The sequence below is a fragment of the Arachis duranensis genome, chromosome 3 (assembly GCF_000817695.3).
Source record: "Arachis duranensis cultivar V14167 chromosome 3, aradu.V14167.gnm2.J7QH, whole genome shotgun sequence".
NCBI classification, from domain to species: Eukaryota; Viridiplantae; Streptophyta; class Magnoliopsida; order Fabales; family Fabaceae; genus Arachis; species Arachis duranensis.
In genome coordinates, this window is record NC_029774.3 from 92,676,241 (window position 1) to 92,687,085 (window position 10,845).

Below are 10,845 nucleotides of genomic sequence, written 5' to 3' on the forward strand. Positions count from 1 at the left end.
ATGGACTCCCGCAGGAAGACCCCAACAAATTTATATCTGACTTCCTGCATATCTGTGACACTGTTAACACGAATGAAGTGAATCCTAAGGTCTACAAGCTCACACTTTTTCCTTTTACTGTAAGGGATAGAACAAATTAGTAGCTTGATTCTCAGCCCAAGGAGAGCTTGGACACATGGGAGAAGGTGGTCACTGGATTTCTGAATAAATTCTTTCTACCCCAGAAGCTGACTAAGCTTAGGGTGGATGTCCAAACTTTCAGACAGAAAGATGGAGAGTCCCTCTATGAGGCTTGAGAGAGATACAAGCAGATGATCAGAAGATGCCCCCCTGACATGGTTTCGAATTGGACCATATTGCAGATATTTTATCATGGTCTCTCTGAGATGGCCAAGATGACATTGGATCACTCTGCATGTGGCCTTCTACACATGAAAAAGATGCCTAAAGAGGCAGATGAGCTTATTGAGATGATTATCAACAACCAGTACCTATACACCTCTGAAAGGAACCCCATGAACACTGGGACCACTCAAAAGAAAAGAGTCATTGAGGTAGACACACTGGACCCCATTTTGGCTCAAAACAAGCTTATGTCCTAGCAGATAAGCATGATATCTAAGCACTTGACTGAGATGCAAGTTTCAGCTATCAACATTCAAGATGCATCCTATGGCATGACTGGGAGTTACACTCATGGGGACATTTGTGATATTGCTCAGTCCACCGTAGAGGAAGTAAATTATATAGGAAATTCCTCTAGAAATCCCAATAATGATCCCTATGCAAATACTTTCATTCAGGAATGGAGGGTGGAACAAATCAAAATTGGTTCAACAACAAGAAGTTCCAACCCTCTCAGCAGCAGATGGAGACTTTAAAACACAACCTCTCTGACTTAGCCACAATAGTGTCTGAACTTTCCAAGACCACTCATAGCTTTATGCAAGAGACTCGGTTTTCAATTCAGAACTTGGAAGTGTAAGTGGGTCAGTTGAGCAACAGGATACCAGAGGGACTCTCCTAACACTCTTCCAAGCAACATAGAGGTAAATCCAAAGGAAGAGTGCAAAGCATTCACCATGGGCAAGGAGGCCGTGCCTAAAGAGGAGCAAGTTACTGAGGATTTGAAGGAGAAGAAGGCTCAAGAGGAGACTGGTAGTACACTTGTACACACCCTAGTGGTGCTGAAGGAGCCTGAAGTACAACACCTCCAAGACGTATAAGAGAATACCAAGGATGAGCAACTCACTCAATTCTTGGAAGTCTTTAAGAAGATATAAATCAATATTCCTTTTGCTGAGGTGTTGGAGAAGAAGCCTCCCTATATGGCTTGTTTGAAAAGCATATTCTCTGAGAAGAAGGCCCTGAGGGAAGATGAAACTGGGTGCTGACAAAGAAATACAGTGCTCTAGTACAAAAGAAGCTACCTCAAAAGATGCCAGGTCTTGGAAGCTTCCTGATTCCCTGTGTAAGGTCCCACATTAGTTGGGGAGGGGAACAAAGCATGCCTTATAAGGGTGTGGATACCTCTCCCTAGCATGACGCGTTTTGACGAGTGAGTGCGGGGGGCTTCGGCTATCATCCCTATCGTTAAAGGAAAAACCGTGAGGCCTTGTGTGCCAAAGCAGACAATATTGTGCTAGCGGGTGGTTTGGGCTGTTACACCCTGTACTATAAGGACCAACACATTTGAGAAGGCACTATGCGACCTTCGGTCAAGCATAAATCTGATGCCTCTCTTTGTAATAAGGAATATGGGGATCCAAGAGGCAGAATCCACAAGGATCTCACTAGAGATGGTGGACAAGTCCCTGAAGTGGGCATATGGATTGGTGGAGAATGTCCTTGTAAAGGTTGAAGACCTTCATCTCCCTACTGACTTTGTGATACTCGATACGGGAGAGGAGAAGGACGACTCCATCATCCTAGAAAGGCCATTCCTAGCGACTGGGAGAGCTTTGATTGATGTGCATAGAGGAGAATTAGTCCTGAGGATGCATTAGTACCATTTGCTATTCAAGATCTTTAAACCACATCCACTCCCTGATAAAGGAGGTAGTTCCGTGCAGAGTTCAAAACTTAAGCCTTCCTACTTAGTGGAAAACCACACAGTACCCCCTGACATCAAACCTAAGTTTGGTGTTGGGAATTTACCAACTACTAAAGATGGAAAAGGCCCCAAGAAGAAAGTACTCAAAGGCTGGAGGAAAAAGAAGATTCCTACTAAGGACTTCTCACCTGGCATAAGAGTAGTTTTCACAAGAAATCCAGTCATACCATACACTGTGAACAGAATCCTATCTCTGAAACACATTGAACTAATTCATGCGAGCACAAGGAGGAAGTTCACAATGAGAGGTGAAGATCTGAGCTCCTATAACCCTCCATAAAGGAGCTGTCCATCAAGCTAATGACGGTAAAGAAGCACTTGTTGGGAGGCAACCCAACCATACGTATCCTATAGTTTACTTTTACTTTCTTTTATTTTATTTTAGTTTATTTGAGTTTGATTTCATATTAATTTATTTTATATTAATTTTCATAGTTTTTATCATTTTTATAATGTTTGTGATCATGTATAGGACTAAGAACAGGAATAGGAAAGCGTAGGAGGAAAAATAGCACACCCTGGAGGAGACCCACTGGTGGCGCCAAATGCCAGCCCAGCGTTTAGTGCCTAGGGGGGAAAAGGCATTGGACGTTTAACATACAAAAGGCAGCATTCCACACAATTTTTTTTGTCCCCCCTAGGGCGTCCCACGAGCAAAAAAAAAAAGAAAAAGAAAAAAGGTGACCCCCTAGTGGCAGCAAACGCCAGCCCAGCGTTCAGCGCCCAAGGGAGGAGGAGTGGTGCCGATTTCAAATTTCGAGAAAATTCTTTGGCCAATGGATACACCCCAACTACCAACCACTTCACCAACCAATCTCATCCATTCTCTCTCCTTTTTCACCCATTTTTACATCCACATTCCATCCCATCACCCATCAATTCCCTTGATTCTCTCAACCCACCTTTCACTCCAACCAATCCCCTCTCATCAACCCCATCCATCTCTCTTTCCAACAACCCACATTCAAATTTAATTTTCATCCTCCCCCGTTGCCACTCCTATGACCAAAAACCCATCCCAACCCCACCTATACATACCCCTTACTTCATCCCCCAGTACTTACTCTTCACCGTACACATTCCCTTTCTTTTCCCCAAAGGTTGAAGCCTATACCCCCTCTCTTCTATCTCTTTCTTCTATTTTCTTTTCCTTTTCTTATTTTATACTTCTATTTTTCTCGGGGATGAGCAAAGCTTTTAAGTTTGGTGTTGGGCGCTCCGCTTTTTGCTTCTCATTCTTACCTTCATGGCACTAAAGACTGGAGAATCCGCAAGGAAAAGAAAAGAAAAAGCCCCCACTTCCGATCCATGGGATTTCACACGATTTTTTTTGAAGACCTATCAAGACCATTTTTATGACGTGGTGAGGAAGAAGAAGGTAATTCCTGAGGTCCCCTTCAAGTTGGAAGATGATGAGTACATGGAGATCCTATATCAGATTCTGAGATAGGGTTGGAAAGTTTTGGCCAACCCCGTGACCGAGGTTAGAGTATTGATGGTGCGAGAGTTCTACGCCAACACTTGGGTTACGAGCAAGCATGATAGAAGCTTGAACCTAGAGCTAAAGAATTGGCACACCATGGTCACAGGGTCAACATTGACCAATGGTTGGATCAAGTACTTGCTAACATCTGAGTACTTGGAGCTCAATGGAGGATGGATGCTCAAGGTCAGCCTTACCAGCTGGGTAGGTAGTGCACAAAACTAACTCCGCACATTTCGTACAGATAGACCGGCAAGTATACCGGGTCGTCCAAGTAATACCTCAGGTGAGTGAGGGTCGATCCCACAGAGATTGTTGGTTTGAGCAAGCAATGGATACCTTGCAGATCTTAGTCAGGCGGGTAGAAAAGATAGTTGTCACGAGAAAATACATAAAATAGATAAATAATAAAACATTACTAGAGAGGTGTGAAATCAATGGTATAAGAACGGTTGAGGCTTTAGAGATGCTTCTTCCTTCTGGATCAACCTTTCTCACCATCTACTCCAACTTCTGATTGATTCATTCCATGGTAGGCTGTATATGATTAACGCTAGGTCAGCGGTCATTAGTCTCCTCTACTTCAGATCAAACATCGGGTCAGCAGTCATCCAATCTGAACGGGGCTAAAGCTCTAGCAGTCCATTCCCATGGTGATCCTACTCAAAATACCACAGATAAAGTCGGATCTTCCATATCAGAGAATGATGCTTCTTTGGTTCTAGCCTATACTATAAAGGCCCTAATTGCCCTGCACCTTGGCTAAACTGATATCTAGCAGTCATCCAATCTAAACGGGGGTGAAGCTCTAGCAGTCTATTCCCTTGGTGATCCTACTCAAAATACCACAGATAAAGTCGGATCTTCCGGATCAGAGAATGATGCTTCTTTGGTTCTAGCCTATACCATAAAGGCCCTAATTGCCTCGCACCTTGGCTGAACTGATGTCTCAAGATGTCCCCAATGAAGCCATGGATTAGCCGTCTAAGAGATATATAATCAAGCTTCTGGTTCAATACTATCCCATCAAGGACTCACAAGAATCCATGTGAATAGGGATGGCGGTCAAGTTACACTCCCAATTCGTTAGGATGAAGAGAAAAGATACATCTTAGAATAGAATCAAGCATAGATTGAAATAGAATAGTGACATTATTAATTCATAAGAATCAGCAGAGCTCCTAACCTTAACCTAGGAGGTTAGTGACTCGTACTATACAAAGAAACAATGTAATTAAAAAATATGGCATAAAGTTAGGGGGAGAAGAAGATCCTAAACAAGGGTAATCTCCTCCTATATATACTAATTTGCTAACTAAGAATTACAGAAAATAACATAAGCTAGTTTTGTAGTGTGAAAATCCACTTTCCGGGCCCACTTGGTGAGTGTTTGAGCTGAGCTTGAGTGAAGCCACGAGCTAATGCTCCCTTTTGGGCATCCAACGCCAGCTTTGGACTCCTGAATAGGCATTGGACGCCAGCTAATCCCTTCTAGAGAGCACACCATTTAGTGTTTTGTATCTCCAGAAATGCTCCTTCGAGTGTATGGAGATCAGATCCTGACAGCATCTGCAGTCCTTTCTCTGTTTCTTAATCAGACTATGCCAAAACTCTTCAATTTTAGACAAAAAATACCTGAAATCATCATAAAACACAACTTAAAGTAGAATCCAAAAATATGAATTTTTGACTAAAATCTATGAAAATATAATGAAACTTAAACAAAACATACTAAAAACTATATGAAAATGATGCCAAAAAGCGTATAAAATATCCGCTCATCAGTAGGCTTGACCTTAGACCAGTAGCTAGAGGATGGATGGAGTTCATACAACGATCTATCATCCCTATGAGTAACCGCTCTGAGGTTATAGTAAAGCGAGTAGTGATGATTTACTGTATTATGCTTGGCAATGAGGTGGAGGTGCTTGAGGTGATCCCTCAGGAGTTTTACAGAGTAGCTGACAAGCCCTCTACTACTGCGAGGCTGACATTCCCTCATCTCATCTACCGCTTATGTGTAGCAGCTGGAGCTCACATTAAAGGAGATACCCCAATCGATGAGGAGAGACCGATCATAAAGAAGGGCATGGAGCATGCTTGGGAGGTTGTACAGGGATCGCAGTAGGAACCAGTTCCACTGCCTCCACTGGATATTCCGGAGATGCCTCAAGGAATGTACTTCCCTCTCTGTGACTATTGTAATCAGTTGACCACATATTTAGGGTAGATAACATCGTCAGTTGATCAACTGAGGCTAGAGCATTAGGATTAGTCTGCTCTCCTCCATCAGGAGGATGATGGAGGAAAAAAGGAGGCAAGGGCGGGACATTGAGGAGCTTAAACGTTTTAGAGGATTCTTCGGAGGGAGCAGCAGCCATCATCATTGAGGTGGCTGAGTTTCATTCTCCCTTTCCTTTATCTTATGTTTATTTTGAGTATTTTATTCTATTTTCTATTTTCTTGTCCGAGTTTGCATGATCACTCTTAGGATTTTCTTGCTTTCTAGTTTAGTAGTTTATTTTTGAAAATTTTCCAAGATGACTTATATATTACGCATCAAGCTTAAAAAGAAAAATCCATTGAAAAAGAAGTAGTAAAATGTATGAGATTTTGAGTTATATTATGAGTTATTCTAGTTGCTTTGATGTGCTGGCCTTATCTCTATTTCTGAATGTATGAACTTAACTGTGCATATTTGATATTGAAGTTGAGTATATTGGTTCTTGAAGAATAGGAACTTAGAGAAATAATATTGATTCTCTAAAATAAGAAAAGATTGATTCTTGAAGCAAAATGAATAGCAAAAAGAATTGAAAAGAAAGGAAAAATAAAAAAAGGTCCAAGGCTTTGAGCATCAATGGTTAGGAGGGTCAAAATCGATCTAAAGCTCAAAAGAGTGGTTTTCCCTAACCATATGCTTGTGGTGTGAAAGTGTCAAGTAAACCTTGAGACTGAGCAGTTAAAGTCGTGACCCATTGCTGTTATAAAGTGTGCCTAAGGCTTTGAGAACCATTGTCTGGGAGAAAAGAAAGAGAAAAAGCACCAAAGAAAAGAAAGAAAAAGTTGCATTCAAGAACCAATTAGAGCCTAAAAGAAGAGAACCAATAATATCATCCGAGTTCTAGTTTTGGAGGCTACTAATGTTTCTAAGCTTCAAAGGATAGTGAGATGCCAAAGCTATTCAGAAATAAAGTGTCATTAGCTCCATTCAGTAACAAGACCTGAGCTTGAATGATAACTCTAGTATTGCGTATTTTCTCTTCTTTGGTCCTATATTGTTTTTGTTTGCTTGAGGACAAGCAACAGTTTAAGTTTGGTGTTTGATGAACCCCATTTTTAGGGTTTATCTTGTGTTGAATTTAGAGGGATTTTATTATCTTTTCGCACATTTATTCACTAAAATAGCATGGTTTTGTAAATTCTCCTTTATTTATGCTTAAGTGTAAAAACGTGCTTTATAGGCCTTTAATTTGATAATTTTAATTCACCTTTGATTCCACTAGTTGCCTTGATGTGTTTATTAGTGAATTCAAGTTGAAAAGGGCTAGGAATGGATAAAGGGAATGAAGAGAAAAGCATTCAAAGTGGAGAACTCATGGAAAATAAAGGATTTGGAATGCACCACCGACGCGTATGTGCAACAGACGCGTACGCGTGGATATGGAGTCACATGGTGACGCGTACGCATAACAGACGCATACGCGTGGATGGAAAATTGTCAAGCGACGCATACGCTTGACCCATGCATACGTGTCAATGCTCGCATGTGGCCTCATTAAAGTGAAAACGCTGGGGGCGATTTCTGAGCTTCCCAGGCCCAAATCCAATTGATTCCAGAGACTATTTCACGCAGAATTGAGGGTTGGACAAGGGGGAGCACTTAGTGTAGTTCTGATGAGCCTTTAGTTTGTTTTCTAGAGAGAGAAGCTCCCTCTTCTCTCTAGAATTAGGTTAGGATTAGGTTAATCTCTCTTAGATCTAGGTTTAATTTCTTTGTTTTATCTTGTTTTCTTTACAATTCCTTGTTCTATTGTCTTGATTTTCCTTTCTTCTCTTGTTAATTTCTCATTTTGGGTATGTTTATGTTATGAACACTCTTGTCAATTTCAATTTCATTTAATGCAATTTGAGGTATTTCACATTAATTTTGCTTTCTTTACTTGTTAGTGTTGATTACTTGTATTGGGTAGTAGTAGGTTTTATTAATTCTTGCAATTTGCTATGCTTCCCCTTTTATGCCTTCCAAGTGTTTGACAAAATGCTTGGAAGGGATGTTAGAGTAGATTTTTGTATTCTTGGCTTGGGATGGTAACTTAGGAACCCTTGAGTTACTAATGTCCAAGTGATTGATAATTGGGATCCATTGACACTAGCTCTCACTAAGTCAATTAGTGAAATGGTTAGGACTTATGAACTAGGATTGATAAAGCTCATTTGACTTTCCTTAACTTGTTAGAGGATGACTTAATGGGATTGATCATTGCAATTATCATATTGTGGTTAGTGACAAGGATAGAAATCCTTAACCATCAATCCTTGCCAAGACTTTTTATCATTTGAGTTTCCATTTACTTTCTTGCAATTTACATTTCATGTCTATTATTCAAACCCCCAAATTATACAACCCATAACCAATAACATGAACACTTTACTGCAATTCCTTGAGAGACGACCCGAGGTTTAAATACATCCGTTTATTTTTATTGCGGTTTGTACTTTTGACAAACTAAATTTTTTATTGAGGGATTGTTTGTCGATTTAGAACTATATTTGCAACGAGATTTCATTTGTGAAATTCTTTACCGATAGACAATTTCTGTTCGTAAAAAATGGTGCCGTTGCCGGGAAGTTACAATTGTGTGCCTTGTTATTGGTTATTGTACATATGTTGATCTTGTATATATCTTGATTTTTTGTTGTTTTGCTAGTTTTAGGATCTAGATTTCCTTGTTTCTTGTTAGTTTTTGTTTTAATTTTGTCCTTTCACTATTAATTCTCACCCCTTTGGTTATGAGTTCGGTTCAAATTATGTTGTAGGAAATGTGAATATCAATGACAACATGCATGAAAGATGGAATAATCAAAGATGGGAGGAGCCTTAAGAAATTGATCACTCCTCTTGGAAACAACCTCCGGTTACTTATAGGTATAATTCCCATCCTATGCATGTCAATTCATGGCTATGGTGAATTTCTTTGTGACAATCAACAACTACCATCATATGCCTATGAACGTCATCCTCAACATGACCCTCAACCATAATCACAAGCCCCTTTTTACCAAATACCTTCCTATGATCTATATTCATCATACCACCAACCCCTCCACCACATCCTTGTGACCATTATGAGTGAAAACTTATAGAACCACCTACGTTCCAACACAATTACTCCCAAGAACCACCTCAATACACACAATTTCTATACCCTTACCAAGAAGAACCACCTTCCCTATTATGAATCCTTTCTCTAAAATAGTGAACCCTCTTATCCATCCCAAGCCCCAATAGATGATTCTCTCACTTTGCTACCTCAAGGGCAAGAGGATATGCAAAGCAATGCACTAGAACTTGTGACTATCTTGACCAAGGTAGTACACACTTTAGAATCCCAATTCTCTTGCACTCAAAGTACTTCCATGGCCTCATGCGAAGGATCAAACGAAGAGCGTAATATGAAGGAGAGATTGGAAAATCCAGTGGAGAATGAGGAGTTAGACTTTGTTTTGGAGAAATTGGAGGAAGCCTTGATTGTTGAAGAAGAGGAAGAAGTGGTTGAAGATTTAGGAGATGCGGAACCACCATGGGAGTCTCAACAACCTCCAAGGCATACCAGGGTTGAAGACTTTGAAGAGGTTGATCAAGAGATGGATTCAATCATCAATGAATTTATATCTACAATTGAATCCTCTCACATTGCACATGAAGTTGAAGTCATGGAAGAATGTGCACAACCTCCTATACCTTTGGTAAGCAATGAAGAAGAGATTGAATTGGAAGAGAGATACCAAGAGGAAGCGGTTAAAATTGAAGAAGCTTGCAAAGAGGTGAAAATAGTCAAGGAAGAGCACAAGGGAGTGGAACTTGCAAGATCATGGAGACCATCCCTTCCTAAGTCACCATCCTATACAACATTCAAGTGGGTAAAATTCTTATCCCTAAGGTTTACTTTCTCACTTGAATATGGTTTGATTGAAAATAATGGTCAACTTAGAGCTCTTTGTGGAGTTAAAAGTAAGAGGGAGTTGTGTAGTAGTTGGAAGTTTGATGTTAGGCTCATTAAGGTCGAACCCTCAAGGCATAGGCACCATGGTTGGGTGAATGCTAATTTTATAGGTCTAGGAGGAGAATTTGGTGTTCTAAGGAGAATTCTATGTGCCTACCACCCGGATGGAAGAGTGATGATCAATTTAAAGATGGATGTGAAAATAAGATATGGGATCCCGGATCACAACATGAAGATCAACTTTGGGAGCTCATATCTTAGGTAGAACATCACCCAAGCTTGGTGAAGACGGTTGGAAATTCTGACAACCATTTGAGGAGCAATCATCCTTGGAGATTCAAGGATGAGTACAAGTATAAGCTACCATGATGAGGAGCTCCCAAACGTCCAACTTAAGAACTTAAACTAAAAGTGCTAGATGGGAGACACCCCACCATGGTAAACTCTTTCCACTCTCTTGTAAATATAATGAATAAGTGATTTGAGTTGCTATTGTAGGTAGTTTTTCTCTTCATTTGTTTTTGTTTTAATGCTTTGGTTGTTAGTTGGTTTAAATTGCACCATTGTCTTGAGTTGCATTTTGCTTGAGGTGCAAGTTATGTTTGTTTTGTATTTGACAACTTTTCAAAAATTAAAAGGTTTTTGTTAAATTTTTCATTTTGGTTGGTTTTGAGTTGTAGATAGTATTAGGAGAATTTTAAGCTTGGTTTTGGTGTTTCTGAAAAAGAAAAAAAAGTGGGCAGTCACGCGTACGCGTGACCGACGCATACACGTCGATGCGCAAACACAGCCCCCATAAATTTTCCCGAGAGTTGTGCGAGTTTGGCGTGAGAATTGTGCGTCTGGCACAATTCTGATTCCACGCGTACACGTGCATTGTGCATACTCGTGGCTGTGCACTCTTCTCTTTACGCATATGCGTGCATTACGCTTCTGCGTGTTTTCCTTTTCTGTCTACCCACACGCACGCGTCCATTACGCGTACGCATGGATTCAAAATCACTAACACCCCCATACGCGCA

General features: G+C 40.5%; 1 non-coding gene across 1 annotated transcript; it reads right to left on the reverse strand.

The window, feature by feature from the left end:
• Positions 1 to 233: 233 nt before the first annotated feature.
• LOC127746321 (small nucleolar RNA R71) lies at positions 234 to 342 on the reverse strand. Its single transcript, XR_008007941.1, has one exon. It is a non-coding gene; the product is annotated as a small nucleolar RNA R71 (small nucleolar RNA).
• Between the last annotated feature and the right edge of the window lie 10,503 nt (positions 343 to 10,845).